General features: G+C 42.4%; 1 protein-coding gene across 18 annotated transcripts in view; it reads left to right on the top strand.

Moving 5' to 3' along the window:
* The window catches only part of TNRC6C (trinucleotide repeat containing adaptor 6C), a 380,854-nt gene that overhangs the window by 50,057 nt on the left and 314,052 nt on the right, over positions 1-16,745 (top strand). Inside the window, exon 1 of one of the 18 annotated variants that reach the window (XM_065562721.1) lies at positions 1,032-1,072. The exons of the other annotated variants lie outside the window; for them this stretch is intronic. The gene's annotated coding sequence lies outside the window, so the exon portion shown is untranslated. Of the gene's footprint in view, positions 1-1,031; positions 1,073-16,745 lie in introns of those variants that run through there. 18 annotated transcript variants of the gene reach the window in all.

Genomic DNA, 16,745 nt, shown 5'->3' on the forward strand with positions numbered 1-16,745 from the left:
TATGTATAAATATTGATGAATGGTGTTTTTGATCATAGCGATAGCTTCTGCTTCCTTCCCAACTGAAAAAAGGAAGTTCAGAGGTGCCTGGTGAAAATGGAGAAAAACAAAACAAAAATGATCCATGAAATAAATGAACCTTTTGTAACCTCAGGGATAAAAACAAAAAATGTTCAGATTCAGTTTGTGTTTGGGGTGACCTGGGCAGTGCTGCTCTTTGTGTTGTACCATTTCTGTAGCTGAATAGGTGTCGGTCTTCAGCCCCATCCAGCCAGCACCTTTCCCTAGCTAGCTTCACTTATAAATATCAACAAAAGACAGCTGGCAGCTGCAAACTATGATGCTGACTCAACCCCCACCCCAGACGACACAAATGGCCTCCATGGAAGTTAATGGGAATTTTGCTTGTGTCCTGTCTGAGTGGAGAGAATTGGGCCCCATGTAGCAAGCCGCAGATATCTGGAACATTGCTCTTTGGTGCATATGGGAGACATTTACCCAGCAACTGTTTCATATCTGGCCTGTTGGCAGACCCCAGGAACGTCTCTGTGAGTTGCTGCTGTCTAATCTTTGCACAGCTTTGAAGCTATAACCAGGCTGGTCTTAGGGGAGAAGTACCTTAGCTAATAAGGATGGCCCATGTGTAGATTGCAGGGAGTATTCTTGTCATGACTTTGTGTGAGTTGCAGCTTCCTTTATTTACAAAGGAACGTGGAGAGGGGAACCAGATTCTCAAGCCACCCTGCACACCCTGCCTCCCCTGTACTTGACTGCAAAGATTTAGAGAGAGACCAGTGCAGTGAATAAGGCGTTTCTTTCCTGGGGTTGCTATTTAATTCAGTAACATGGGAGTTCAGAGTGGGGTTTAATGTCATTGAGAATGATCATCCATTGCGCATTGTTCCTGCAGACCCAGCTCTGTGATCACAAGAGCCTGCTGCAGGCTGTACTAAAAATAGGATGCAAACATCATTCCCTCCTTGCCAGCCAATCCCTTGTTGTGCTCAGTGTCATCTGGCTTGTACCCTGTAGCACTGAGGCTGTTGACAAGTCCTGACTGGCTGGAGAGGAGGTTAGTTTTCTTCTATTAGGGGAAGGAGATTTTTTCTCACCAGAAGTAAAATGATATAAATGAATGTATATGTATACAGCTTTCAGGAAACAATAATGGCACAAAGCAAAATAGAGTGTACTGGGGGAGAGAAGGAGAGGTCAGGTCAAATTTGGCCCCAAATCTAGCGCCTTATTCTGCAACAGATAAACATCCCAGTGCTACTCAGACACTGCAACTCTGTGGAAGTGTGAGAGACCCTGACAGTAAAACTGGTAGGCAATGGCTAACGGTGATAATTGTTTCCCCTCTAATAACCTAAGGTGTTAGCCTTAGGCCCTACAGTAATACAAATACTAATAATATTTACAATATAGGCAAGGATATTTTTTTATAAATATAGGGGGCGAGGTTTTCCAAAGAGCTGCTTCCATTTAGGCACATATATGAAGTGGCCAGATTTGCAAAAGTGCTCAACGCCTGGCAGCTTCTATCAAGAACATCTGAAAAACTAGCTAATAGATTTTAACTGGACAGTATCCTTTTAGTACACACTGCCAAGGATAGCTGAGTGTCAGCTTGTTTGCAGTAGAAATGGGCAAAAAAAAACCCCACCCGTTTGCTTATAATAGGAGATGACTCAAAAATCTTATTATTTTTCTGGCTCCATAATTGTACCGTAGACAGTGCTTTTCAGAATATTTACAAGATATAGTCACTGCCACAGAATGCTTTTAATCGTAGACAAATATGCTACACAGGGCAGCGCTTCAAGTGCAAGAACTTTTGCCAGAAATGGAAATCAAACCTTTTTTTGAGGTTCAAAAAAGTTAGGTTAATATTTACGGTATGTTTTACTGTTTTTCATTTTCACATCCTTCTGTGCTTCTGAGGTTGGGCTAGGAGTAGAAGTGCCAAAATCCTGAGTAGGAGCCTGTAATTACAAGATTCACAGCCTGTATTTACAGACTCATGACATTTGAAGAGCTCAGATAAGCTCTGCATTAGCATCAAAACTTATGGCTGGTGAACCAAACTTTGGAACATGCTGAGTTTTATGTGTCATTAAATTGTAGTGCAAGTGCTGGATCTGCTCTGCTTTGTAATACAATCCTGTCACCCCCTTTCCCGCCCTGCTTGACAACTAGGTTATGAAATGGACCAATAAGTCTATTGGTCTACTGGTTACTTGTCATCATGTGCATTTATTTTATTGTAGACGTGCTTAAAGTTTAGAAAGGTGCAGTATAAAGGGGGAATTTTCAGAAGCGCTCCATGGTGGCTTAATTCTGCTCCATTGAAGTTAAGGGTAAAACTTCCATTGACTTCAATGGAAACAGAACTAGGCCAACACTGAGTGCTTTCGAAAATCCACCTTAAATCGAAATAAATACCTATACAAACTAGCAGAAACGAAGCAAGGTTTGTTGTTGGATTCCAGTGGAGTCCAGTGGAATTACCAGTAGGGAGGAGTATGAAGTTCTGTAGAGAGGGCTTCTTGGTTCTCTGTTTCTCAGTTTGTTTTCTCCTTCAAAGAGACTCTCTGTTGCTGTCATTTAATTGTCAAAAAATACTTGGCTCTGAGTGCAGAAGCAACTGTGGTGGAGTGAGTGGAGAGGCAAACCTTTTCATTTGAAAGAGATGGTTATCCACATTCAGCATCTCAGCTTGGGAGAGACAAAAGAGGGGGTCCTTCAGACTGCCCTTCCATCTCCAGGAGGAAATACATTACATTTTAAATGTGAATAAGAGCAAGAAGCTAATTCCTGTAGAGAAGCATTTCAGCTAACACAGCCCTTTACGTCCCTTACCACAGTGCAGCTGCAAGGTCTCTCTGCCCACTTTTATAGCTGTGGTTTTATCTAGATTTGGGCTGAAATTGGCACCTTGAATTCAAAACCATTCAAATGACATTCCAGCCTCCTATGGCTTTGGTCCTAGGTCATGACCCAGACCTAAAGGGCCCTATTTTCTGGTTGCTGCTGGGATGCATTCAGGATATTAGAAATCTTACGAGATCTCCATTTGGGGCCTAAATATCTCAGGTAAAGTTCCCAAGATGACCATGTCGAATCAAAACCCAAAAGATCTCATCCTGGTTCAGCCTTGTACCTTTGCTCCCCAGACCAGATGCAAACCCATCTCCCTCTAGTTCTGTGCAGACAGAATCTCCTCTCCCGACTCTGACACGGAAGCTCCGGCACTGTGCAAATGCTTGTGGCCTGCATCCGATGCAGCGTGACTTTCTGTACCTGGGCTTTGCCATCCCAGAAAGGAAGGTGCTGTGAGAGAGTGTAGTTTTTGTTACATGAGGCATGACCTAGGGAGGATCTCTGGGCTGAGAATCTGAGAAAGAGGAAAAATAGGCACGTAAATAACTAAAAATCCCCGCTTCAGTGGTATTCCATGTAACTTGATAAAGGCACATCTCCAGGTAAATGATATACGTAATCTGCTCCTTTCAAAAGACTTTATGTAACTTCCTCATTTTACTGAAAATTAATATTCCTTAAATGCCACTCTAGTGCAAGCTGTATTTATGCATATAGGTATAACTAGGGAGGTAAATTATACTAAAAGCCTTTTTTGTTTGTTTTAAGTGCAAGTACCACATAGAATTTTTTTATTAATTAATCATTTTTTAATATATACTGAAATATCATCTCTTGTTAACCTTCCAAAGTCAGGGATAGTGAGATACATGATGGGGCCAGGAACAACACAGGGAGCAATATGATGAATTGACACTGAGAAATCAGATTGTGCCGAGTAGCCCTCTGCCTCCTGGAAAGCCCCATCTTGCTTATGGTGCCTTTAGAGCTCAGATTTCCTTGAATACATGCGACGAATCATCTTTACATAGCATATGATACTACTGCTAACCCCTTAGCATGACATCCTTGCCTTGTATAGTTGCTGGTAATGTGACTTTTTAGTCCACTGGTTAGTGGTTTCTTGCCTTTTTAGGCAGTTGAGTTTCAAAGTGATACAGTTTAGTATACTGCCACATAAATCCAATGGCCAATCGCCTAGGGGCTCGTCAGCCTCCACAGAGGACAAAAAGTTTCCTTCTTTTCAACAAGGACATGTTTCATTTTGAGTATAAGAGCCAGCCACCCCTAGGCAAACTCCCTCTTCCCTTTTTTTAACCAGCCTATTTTATGATGATCCACATTCTGGCATTCGTAGCATCACATTTATTTCTATGGAAGCAACTATGATCCCATAAAGATTTGCTGCGTGAATCAGGCATGAGGAAAGGAGCTGGTTAGCAAGGCGGGGTCTCTCGGTTCCCCCACCCCATCAACAAATCCTGGTAAACAGCAAAGACAAGAAGCTCTTCTAGGAGGAAAGATGGTCTTGTGGTTAAGGCAGTGGACTGGGACTCCTGGGTTTGGTTCCTAGATCTGTCCCAGATTCTTAGTGTGACTTTGGGTAAGTTGCTTAGTTTCTCTATACCTCAGTTCTCCATTTCTGAAACAGCTAATACCTTCATTTCCCCACCCTTTGGTTTTCTTGTATGGTATAATTCTGTAGATTCTGCGTTTGTACAGTGCCTAGCACAACGGGCCTCAATCTATAATAATAACAAGGTCTCATTAACACCAATAGAGTTGTATTGAAAAGATTTAAAACAATGGTCGTTTGCAGTGTCTGCCCACTTCATTTTGAATGATCTCTTGCAGTATGTATTTAACAAGCCATTCCACCTTGTATTTAGCTGTGATGCTCTGATTACCTTTCCCAGACCTGAAGAAAAGCATGAAAGTCTCTTTCACCAACAGAAGTTGGTCCAAGAAATTGTATTATCTCACAGGCCCTGTCTCTAAAAGGATGATTGTCCGATTTAAAATCTGCAGTTTTCCTTCACACAATTTGCCTAAAGTCACACAAGAGGTCAGTGGCAGAAATCATTTAAGATCATGGGCCAGATCTTCTGCTGAGTAAATCCATTGACTTCAGTAGACTGCACCAATTTATACCAGCTGAAGACCCATATATTGTTGCAGGATTTTGGTTGCTATTGAACCAAAAAATAGGTCCCTTCTGGTACTGGAAATGACCCAGAACCAAAACTGTAGGGATAGGTTTGGATTTGTGATTTCACATCTGCACCTCCAACCCTAAAATTCAAAGAGGTTTGGATTTGAGGGTCTGGTTTGGGTCTATTTCTCAGAAAAAATATTTGTATATATTAAAGTTTTCCATCAACTGGCAGGAGTGCTGTACAGCTCGTTTTTCAATATTTACCACTGCTGCTGCTGGTAGTTTTGATGCATAATTTCTTTTTGCTGTATTTTCAGCTTTGGGGAAAGAGGTATTTAAAGTACTGTACTCCATCTCGACCCTATTCATTTGATTTCCAGTAGACTCTAATTCTTGGGAAGGATTTAACAGCAAAGTTGTCCTTGATGCCTAAATCCCATCCTCAAAATGGTTAAGGCACCTATTTTTTACTGAATAGCTTTAAAGGCCACATTTAAAAGGATGATGCAATGGGCACATCTGCAAATCTACACTGGGATGTGCAAACAATCTTGGCGCACACAGATCCAAGTAACTGGAAGCCTAGCTGCCCAGCTGTGATGGCCATTAGCAGTGAGGCATTCAAATGCAGCTGTTTGGTGGTGCGCCAGATGTCTATTTATTTTTACAGCATCGCTCATCATGCTCTCCTGTTAAATTTAGGTAGAAAAGGTGAAGTCTTTCATTTAAAATACCTTCCTTGTCTGCCTTTTACCAATTGCTTTATCACAACGAATGCTGGCTTGATTATTTGCAACCTGGGCTGCAATGGAGAATTCAGATTCCTGCGTTATTTCCTGTTCACAATCCTTTCTTTATCTGTGTCACTTCGGTTATATGTAGTGTTGTTGTAGCCATGTTGGTCCCAGGATATCAGAGAAACAAGGTGGGTGACATAATATCTTTTATTGGACCAGCTTTATTGGTCCAATAAAAGATATTACTTCACCCACCTTTTCTCTTACTTCAGTCATAGTCTATGTATCTAATTACTTATTCAGCTGCATACCTTCTTGTAACTACCCCTTTGAAAAACAAATAAGCGGTTGAAAACAAACACATTTATCTAGCAATTTACATGGTGCTTTACAAACATAGATTAAGGCACATTCTTCCCCCGCCCCCCAGACTTTACAGGCTAGGTAAGACAAACACAAGACAACAGATCCTGGAAAGAAGGGTTGAAAGGAGTTGATGATGATGTCAACGGAGGAGGGATTGCTTGAAGGGGTGTGTGTTGAAGGAGAGAGGATGAAAACTGGAAGTCTCTTCCAGACATTTCAGAGGGGGCAGGAAAGAGATTGTATATAGATATCTGGGCCCGATCCTATTTACCTATTTACACCAGCTGAGGATTTGGCCCGTACTTCTGCAGCATCCTAAATAATGTGAAACCAGTTTGTGGGTTTGTTTGCTTGCTTGCTTGCTTTTTTTAAATGGCAAAAAAACTTTTTTTTTTTAAGCTGTCCCAATTTTGGCTTCATTGATGCTTTCCAAAGTGCGAGGCGTTTTCTCTGCTAACTTCCCATTAATATGTCCCTTCTAATTCTCACCTTCAAAGATGAGGCAAAGGTAATAACAGTAATAATAATCTGACACTTTTTGAGAGAGTGAGAAATGTCAAGGAGGAGAAACAAAGACAAGAGGTTGGAAATCGGAACCTGTCGGCGCTTGGCATACAAAGGAGATGAGAGGCAGGTTCCAAGCATGGTATTGCCACTGAAAGGGAATCTGATATTTTCAAAATGTTTTCTTTTTAATAATGCCATTAATACACTGGTGACGAGGAGGGAGGAGAAGCAGATAGAGCATTTTGGCATTAACGTTGCTTTCTGTCGTTTATAATAATATGCTAGTACTTTTAGGAGTATCTCTGAGCTTAAGGGGTGAAAGGTGAAGTAATCTTTCAAGAACAGTGTTAACTCTGCAGAGCTATTTAATGCAAGCTAGGAATAATACAAGACCATCAGTTTAACTGGACAATGTATGCATGGGATTGTAGTGTTTTCCCATTGATGCGGGGGTTTCATCTTTTATTTCTTTCTCCCTTCCTTTCTTTTTCTCCTTCCACCTTCTTAGCTCAGCCAACCCAATTATAGTATCGGGTCGTTTGCTGGAGCTATGATGGTTCCTTATGCTGCCAGGATAAGTGCTAGGCTGCTCCTAACAATGGTGGCTTATGTTGTACTTCTCCCCTTTAAGCCTCTGGAGTGCCAATGTGAATTCATGAAGCGCTCTCTGTGTGTGCGTGTGTGTGCGTGTGTGTGTGTGTGGACAGCAGAGGTGATTGCTTCTGGAAGGGCTTTTGTACATGAAAAGAGAAGCTCTACAAATCCTTTTGCACTTATCATTTTTTCCCATTTAAAATATCACAATACAAAGAATCTTCTTTAACTCTTGGGCTGTGCACGTCTCTTCTCTACTTCCCTCCCCCCTGTACAGTCTTGGTGTCTTGGAATAGACTTCAGGCCTCACTCTGTTGAAAATAGCAGCATTTGTCTGGGAGTGCAGTTCTGTGCAGTGAGACTTGCATTGTGCTCTCCCCCTAAGTTTTGGGGGGTCCATAGGAAAGCTGCCAAGCATACTGCCTGTGTGGTATTGTGTCAGACCAAATTCTCATCCCTTGAATTTGGTGTCATGCTGTCCGGAGTGGCTCACAACTGTGAGTAGTGCCGATCTCAGGGCAGACTGTCAGAAAACAAGGGCAGATACCCCAGACTGGTGGTATGTTCTGTAATTAGAACATACCACCTGTGTGGTATAGTGTCAGACCAAATTCTCATCCCTCGAATTTGGTGTCATGCTGTCCGGAGTGGCTCACAACTGTGAGTAGTGCCTATCTCAGGGCAGACTGTCAGAAAACAAGGGCAGATACCCCAGACTGGTGGTATGTTCTGTAATTAGATTTCACCAAAGCAGTAACTACTGTGAACCCCGGGATCACTATGCCAGTCTTATCATGGAGTCACAGACAGTCCGCTTAGACTGTCCAGCTTATCTTGCCACCCAGACAAACCGAACTTTGTGATAAAAGGTTATTTAAACCAAAAATCACACTACGTCAGGTTGCTTCTAGTCCCAAGAGACCAGTCACTTCCCAGTTGGTACTCCAGATCTTACACCAAAGACAGCCAAAGGTAGCCAATTCTGTAGTAAATTAAGTAAAGATTTATTAGCTAAGAAAAAAGAATGAGAGTTGTTGAGAAATTAAAGCAGGTAAAATATATGTACAGGTGAATCACAGTTTATAATTCCAAATGATGGCAGTGATGTAATAAACTGCCAGTTTCCCTTTTCAAGATACTCAGATCTCTGTGGGTATCACTGCTTTGCATCTTGTACATTTCCCTGTAAGAGTCCAAACAGTTCAGAGATGCAGGATCTTTCTTTGAATCCATATTTATAGTCTCTTCACACAGAAATCCAGCTGACAATGTCCCTACCCACATGGGCTTTTCCTTCGATGACGGTGAGTGAGGAATGCACTTAGTCTTTTGACCTCCAACCACCATACATAATGGCCACTTGCTTTGAAATTATCATTTTATGTTAAAGTCCTTATGTCCTTCATTAGCATTTCACAAGATTTCTTTGGAGGGTTATTTAGTTACAGGGATATACACAATGTAAATGTCAGCTATTACATTGTAACAGGAACAGATAAGTGAAAAAAATACAAGTTACATTCCACTAGTTTTCATGAAGTTTAAACACCTGAATACACTCTTATATTTACACTCATTTTGGTCTATCTAATACACAAGTGAATTGGCCTGAATATGCTCTAGTATGACTTGGTCAGCCAGGGTCACAGTTGGAATGAATGAATGAATGACCTGGAAACAGCTCCTTCCCACATACACCTCACCAGGTCTTTGAACCAACTGAAGTAGAAACCCTGCCATGACTTCCCTCTCCAAAGAGTCCATTTCAGGTTTTATACAGGACCCTGGATGAGCTGGGACAAGGGTTAGGGAGTTTTTGTTCTGTGTATAAGTCCAGGCAGAGTGGAAATGTTCAATAGAACTGGAAGTTCTTTCCATTAGTACTCAGGGCCCAGCCTTAAAACATGGGCATCTAAGTTTAGGTCTCTGCATTCTGCATTTGGATGCTCAGATGGGCACTTAGATGCTCAGATACCTATTAAATATGCCTGAGTTCTGTTATCTGATGGCCTAGATGCAGCTCTTAGTTGCACAATGTAGTGCCCCAAGTTTGGCAACTGATCTCTTCAACCTAGAGCCAGAGCCAGCAGTCGTTATTCACCATGGGACAAAATTCACCTCTGGGCTAGGAGCCCGCACAAAGTCTATGCACCACTTATATCCCATATAAACCCAGCAGTTGCAATGAACATGTAAAAACTGTGGGGTTGGGCCTTGTGAGTAATAAATCCAGACTTCCAGCCATGTGGGACACAACTAGGGTAGCCAGCATTGTATTTCAAAAATAAGGGACTGTTTTCTTAGCAACCCTCCACCTGATGATGATATTTTTTTATTATTATTAAAGAAGAAGAAGAAGAAAACAACAACAACAACAACTCACCTACATTCACTAGGGATATTTCTTGCTACTTTTTGCAGCACTCCACAACTCCTGATCTTGTTGTACATATATATATATATATATAGATAGATAGATAGATATAGATATATATATATATTTTTTAAAGGACATCCTGTGTAATAAGGAACTAGGCATAGGGATTGGGGCTAATAATTAATAGACTCCAGATTCAATTGCCCCATCTGTGGGAAAGTGTGGGTGAGGATTCACATCTGAATTTTGCACTTGACCCCTATGTTCTGGAGAAAAACCTTCTTTCCAAAGCCATTTTGTTCCATCTTTTCTGGGGAGCCAGTAACCGTTCAAAAGCTAGAAGGGTACTCGGACTAGGCCCTCAATTTATAGTCAGGGAGGGTGAAAGTCTCACAGTTCCGGTGCACCCAAAATAAAGCCCACGGAGGAGCTGGGAGAAACCCTTTTAGTAAAGCCTGGCGGTTGCTAGCTCATGATGCATGCTGGCAGCTTGAGCTGCTTATGGACATTATCTCTGTGTAGAGTGAAATAATGTCCCTAGTTGCGGGGAGGCCTGTTCCATGGACTTTGAACCATCAGACAGCCAGGAAAATGCAATGATATTGGACATATGCATTCAGCAAGTTAGTATCATTACCTTGTTCCCCATCTCTCGCAATCTTCTTCAAGTGCAGCGCTCTGACCTTTGATCCAAATACAGCATGACACAATGCAGCACAGCTACACAAGCCCTGGTACCACTTGTGGTATTGCAAAGTCAACTGTGCTAATAACAAAAGAAACTGGAATAACTTAAGTGTAGCAGAGCAACCAGGCAAGTATCAGCTGATTTATTGCTGAGTAATTTGGCACAGATGGGCCGATTTTGATTTCTCTTATGTTTTTAGACCATCTTTTTCCTCCCATTATATTTCTTTCTTCAAAATAATATAAAATCAGCCCAAACATCAGTAAGTTATTAAGCTGCAGAGGTTTCTGAGTAACAGAGAGTTTCAGCAGATTGAGAGTTTTATTGGAGGTTGTTGCTTTTTCAAATTTTCTGTTCCAAAATGCGATGTAGACAGATAAATATTTATTCAGTGTCTCTTCCTCATTGCACAGGAGTGATCTAGCAATTCCAATCCCAGTGTATTTTGAAAACGTGCCTTTCCCACAGGAAGTGCTGCAGCACATTTCACCGTCTGAGAACTTCCAAAAGGCAAAATTGCGCGTTCTCTCTCTCTCTCTAGAGAGAGAGAGAGAAAGAACGCGCAATTTTGCCTTTTGGAAGTTCTCAGACTGTGAAACTCTCTGAGTGAGAGAGAGAGAGAGTCAAATACAATGTCCTGGGGACAGAATCACAGTAGTTACTTGGAAAGGAACTTCTGGGTCACCTAACATGCAGGTGCAGGATGTAGTCCCCAGATGGAGGAAATAACAGATGTTAGACTAACAATATTTTACATTTACAAGTGAGCCTGAAACTTGTCTGCTCTCCACAAAATCCACACTTTGTAGTCTGTGGGTTGAAAGACACTGTGTAAAAGCAGTGATGGACCTGTGCTGCAGAATTAGGCTACAGATCCAGATTATGAGCAACAAAAACATACAATAGACGTGACATACAAAAATTGCAATGAGGTGGCACGCAGTGGGGAGACGGTCAATTTGGCTAAGGGCACTGGTACAAAACACTACTCTTATGCAAGGTGCCATCGTGTGAAAGAAACAGAACCAAAAGAAAACCCACATATTTAACTGTATGTTATACATTTGATCTGCCTGGCAAAGATAAAGGGATAAGATGCTGCTGGGCTTTCAACCTGTAGCTCTAGGAGAAAGGGGGGATTAAAAGTTGGTGTTCATTTAGGGCAGTGAGGTGATATGTCATACTTGTTGCTGAGCCCAGCATGAGGCTCTAGTTTAATTCTTCATTTGGCTGTATCCAAAAAGCCAAGAAAAGGAAATGATCTACAGATTAACGGCTTGTCTATATGGAGAGTTAGTGCTCTTTGCTCTAGATAAAGTGCACTGTGGAACTTTCACTGCCCAGTGGACTGACAGAGTTCACAAGCTAAGCAGGTTCAGACACAGTCCCCTGTGGTACCTGTGAATCACCATAATGCACCCCTTCCTTCTGGGTCAGTACAGAATTGATGCCCCAGTGTAATGTTGGGAGGGGGTCACTGTGCTGATGGAAATGTCGTCTTCCAGATGAGATGTAAAACTGACCCAAATCCATGGCATTTTCACAACAGTAGGGGTGTTAGTCCCAGGATCCTGTCCAAACTAATTTTATACTTTGCTTACGTCATTTTATACTTTGCTAACTGAATCTTGATCTTCACTTTGCGAGACCCTCTTTCACGGTATTGAAGCACATGCCAAGTACTCCATGACTCTGCCTTGCTCTCCCTCATCAGCATGACCTTGACAATGGGTGCTACCTTGGAAGGGCCTTCTCCTGGGGCTTAAACAGTTTAAGGCAGATTAGGATTTTAGTTCTTCAGAGAATGATCTTCTTCTTCCCTCCTTGCCAGTGAGTGGTGCCTCTCAATAAGGTAATGCTTTTGGCTCTTTAACAGAGACAACAGCAGGAACGTGCAGGGATGGGGACTGAGGAATCCAAGGGTTGAAATAGACGTGAGGAGAGAGAGGTCATTTTCTCAATATGCAGGGCCCCAAAGAACCAGGTTATGCTGTTAAACCACAACTCTGAGTAGGCAGTGTCCTGCAGTGGAGTGCAACTCTGGAAGGTCTGGAAGTCCTCCCCAGTTCTGCACCACATGCTAAGTAATGACCACTGCCTTCCCCAGCCAGCAAACCCTGCTGGGTGATGGGGGTGGGGCATTACCCTGCATCCGTCCTTCTTCTGAGATGGCTTACATCCCAGAAGAGTACCAGTGAGATCAAGCCCTGCTGTCAAGAAACCACAGGAGCTGCATTTGTGTGGTTAGCACCTATGTGGGGTTGCGAGAAGTGGGAAGGCTCCTTGTGACCTTCCTTTTGTGCATTTGTGCTGAAGCCCAATCCGGTTTGGCCTTAAACCTCCAAAAGGCTCAGAAAGGCAACATTGCTGTGACAGAATATGAAACTAGCAGGAAACTTTGTACACAGCCTGGGACATGAACACTCATTTTTCTAAGAAAAGAGAATGTTCCCCAGGACAATGGGGCTATTCCCTATTCCTTATTTAAAAAAAAAGTCATGGGTCTTTTTGCTTCCATCTTCATAAACTGCATGTGAGGAGTGTAAAGGACCTAACTTTAATGTCTTGTTTCAAAGCTAGGTTGGGGAGGAGGGGAGATACTGCCACTAATAAGATACCAAATACATTTAAAATGTCCTTTTCACATTGAGCCAATCATTTGTAAAGGTGAGCCCAAAGTACACCTCTACCCCGATATAACGCTGTCTTGGGGAGCCAAAAAATCTTACCGCATTATAGGTGAAAACGCGTTATATCGAACTTGCTTTGATCCACCGGAGTGCACAGCCCCCTCCCGCCTAGGGTGACCAGATGTCCCGATTTTATAGGGACAGTCCCGATTTTGGGGTCTTTTTCTCATATAGGCTCCTATTACCCCCGACCCCCGTCCTGATTTTTCACATTTGCTGTTTGGTCACCCTACTCCCGCCCCCTTAGAGCGCTGCTTTACCGCATTATGTCCGAATTCATGTTATATCGGGTCGCGTTATATCGGGGTAGAGGTGTACAACATTTGTATCCAGATTTCATTCTGCCCATCCTATCCCCAAAAATATAGGAGTGCTCTGTTCCAGGGATTTGGATGGAGCCCATTTGTAGTTATTTGTCGTCCTTGTTTCTCAACGGCAGTCAAGCATGTGGTTGCTTAAAGTAATTTGGCTGGGGGCTCAGTTAGGTCTGGGGTGGATTGGGACAGCTTGATTAGATTTAAAGCATCTCCTAGCCCCTCTGAAACTAGGCCATCGTTCGTCTGCTCTGTCAGCTGATTGCTTCTTCACAATGAACCCCAAACAGTTAATTATGCTGCCCATCTTTTCACTCCTTAGATCACAACAGCTGTAAATTTTATTATAAAGCTGTTTGATTTAATTTAGAGAATGATGATCATGATATGTATTGAGGAGGTTTCATCCAGCAATCTCAAATTGAGGCCCAATAATCTCTATGAACAAATATTTATTCTCTCAATGCCCCTCTGGTGTGCTAATTAAGTGTTATATCCAGTTTATGGATGGGCAAACTGAGGCATAGAAGTTAAGGACATAACTTTGTTCTCTCATGTTGTTTTTATACCTGTGGCACTCTCATAGCTATGGAGTTACTGCTGATTTGCACCAGTATAACTGAGAGAAGGATCATACACTGACTTTTCCAAAGTTACATAGCGAGTCACTGGCACAGGCAGGAATAGAACCCAGGAGTCCTGATTTCCAGTCCCTGGTCTGACTGCTGGACATTGTCTCTTATTTATTTTTATTTTTATTTTATTTTATTTGCAAAAGCTAATCTGGTAGTCTATATCTCAATCTTTTAATTAGTGTCTGGTGGTGTTTTGTTTTATCACTCTGGCTTGTCTCCGTATCTCTTTGTAGTAGAACCATTTATACCTGAAGAGTGATGAGGTGAAAATTAGCTCCAGAAGTTTCAAAAGAATGGTGCACTATTAAGATTGTTTCCATTGCAGTAGGTGGATTAATCACCACTACAAAAGAAAAGGAAAGAAAGAATTGAGTTGTGGCTCCTGGTGACTCGTGGAAGTTATCATTATCATAAGAAGATGGCATTGCCTTTAGCAGCTGCAAGACAGAAGTTAATTTAGTTACTTTTTATGTGTTTTTAGATCCTTATAAAGTCTCCCTTGCTTTGTAAACATTCCAGCACTTTTATATGTCACTGCTGTGAACTCTCCAGGGATTTTTTTGCAAGAAAAATTTATCTTGGTCAGCACATTTTTATGTATTTCTTTAAGCTTCCTGTACAGCAATGAGGACCTGATGGGTGTGGCCTCTCAGCATGCTAGCAACCTCACTTGTGGCACTAATATACCTCACTGGTTGTGGCTCAGTTTCCAGGGTACTGCACCAGCCTGGGGTGATTCTAGAATTGCACCGCTAGTAACTGATCTTGAAAAGCATAAGCAAGAAGAGCATTGCTGCTCCCCTGGAATCAAGGAGAACAGAAAATTAGAAGGTCCATACTGATATATACTAGCAGGGGGCATTGCTGTTAGCAATAGAGCTAATAGACTTTGGAGGACTGCTGAGATAAAAGAATGAACAAAGAAAGAGAGATAGCAGGGGGGAGGGAGGGAATCTTTTCTCTGCTAAATTTGTTGCTGTATTGGAGGCTGAAGGAGGATCCTGGAGATAGTATTTGTACTGCTATATGCTGGCAGTTGAATAATAAGGGTAACCCAGGGTATAAATGGGATAAGACACTTAACCAAGGTGATTCTTCCTTACTTAGGGCCCAGTTCAGCACCTATGGAAGTCAGAGGAAAGATTCCTATTGACTTCAGTGGGCATTGGCTCTGACTTATCTAAATAGATATGGTGTCTATTTGGGCTGAACACTGGGCTCAACCCCATGGGGTCTGAGGCCCTTCTTGGTGTCTGAATGCACTCAGGTTTAAACCGTTCACCACCTCTGACTGGAAGATTGGTGACCTCAGTCCTCCTTTTCTTCCATTTCTATTTATCTAACAGCCTCTGAGCCTAACCCAAAGACCACTGAAGTTCACGGAAAGACTCCCGGTCTAGTGGACTTTGGATCAGCCCCTTTGTGAAGCAGTATCTGGGCCTTATTAAGACTTCACTAGTATTGCTTGGGGTCAGAGGGCTCTCGGGTAGGGCCAGACACCCCAAGTGAAAGCTTAGGTTAACACCCCTGTTGCTCCGGTGGCTGGCATACCTCGTTTTGTCTCTTATTATGGCATTCTGGGAATCCCAGGTGTATCCAATTCCATATCCTTTATTAGCAGATTCCCTTTATGAGCACCGGGCACATGCAGGGATATTGCAGAGCAGAGGAAGAGGCAGATGCTAGCAGTGCTCTGTAACTGCCAGCTGCTGATGCACATGAAAGCCTTTCAATTCCCTGTCTAACACAGGGCAAACGGAGTGTGATGTACAATTTATCTCAGATGACCAGGCTCGTGGCTGGCATCCCGGTTCAGATGTGCACTATACCTGCCACCGTGACAGCCTGATGGCTATTTGGTATCATAATAGGATTTGCTCCATGTCTATAAACTGTTATCCTAAATATCATCCCAAATCCTTTGATGCCCAGTGACAACCTGTCTCGTTAAGTCTTTTTATGAATAAAGCTGTATGAATTCAAATCGTAGGGATTTCCATGTATACTGAGTACAGTTGGGTTCTATTTTATGTGTCTTTTATAATAATGATGCCATTAGATCTTATTCTAACAATGAAGGGACTCAAACCAGAGAGGGGACTCCATGTAGTTGTGTTATAAATAATGCTGACAAGCTGTTTGGGATTACCAGCAAAAGAACTTGTTAGCTTCTTGGAGAACAGATGCTTAATTAGAGTTGGGTGACACAGATGGGCGCCTATTCAGGGGAAAGCACCTGTTTTGGCCTTGGAAAAGAGCTGGCACCAGTTGGTATGGCTTTTACCACCTTACCCTTGTGACAATGTGAACAAATCCTCATCCTAAGGTGCCAGGGCCCTAATTCTACCTTCATTTGTGCCAGTGTACATCAGGAGTAATGCCGCTGAAGTTAATTGTTACCCAGGTGTAAAACGGAGGTCAGATTCAGGCCTCACATTTTATATTTCCAAATCTCTCTTGTTGTTTTGGAAATCACCTTCACCAAACAATGCCCTTCAGCAGGGTTTCATTGTTCAGTGAGACAATGGGCATCCACATTCTGAGCACGATGAAATCAAGGAAAAGTAATCCTTTGGGGAGGGGAAACCTGGGACACATTTGGAGATTAAATGATAAAACCATTTTCTTCAGTCCTATTTTGACTTCTAGTAAAGGGCTGTGAGAGGCAAAGCTCAACATCCCAACTTGGCCAAAATTTTGGATGGTTTGAATTGGGGCTGGGGGTTTGGTTTGACCAATGTAAAATAGGCAGGAGATATCTTCAGGGGCATTTGGATCTGGGGATTCAGCCCAGAGCTT

The sequence above is a fragment of the Chrysemys picta genome, chromosome 12 (assembly GCF_011386835.1).
Source record: "Chrysemys picta bellii isolate R12L10 chromosome 12, ASM1138683v2, whole genome shotgun sequence".
In the NCBI taxonomy this organism is placed as follows: Eukaryota; Metazoa; Chordata; order Testudines; family Emydidae; genus Chrysemys; species Chrysemys picta.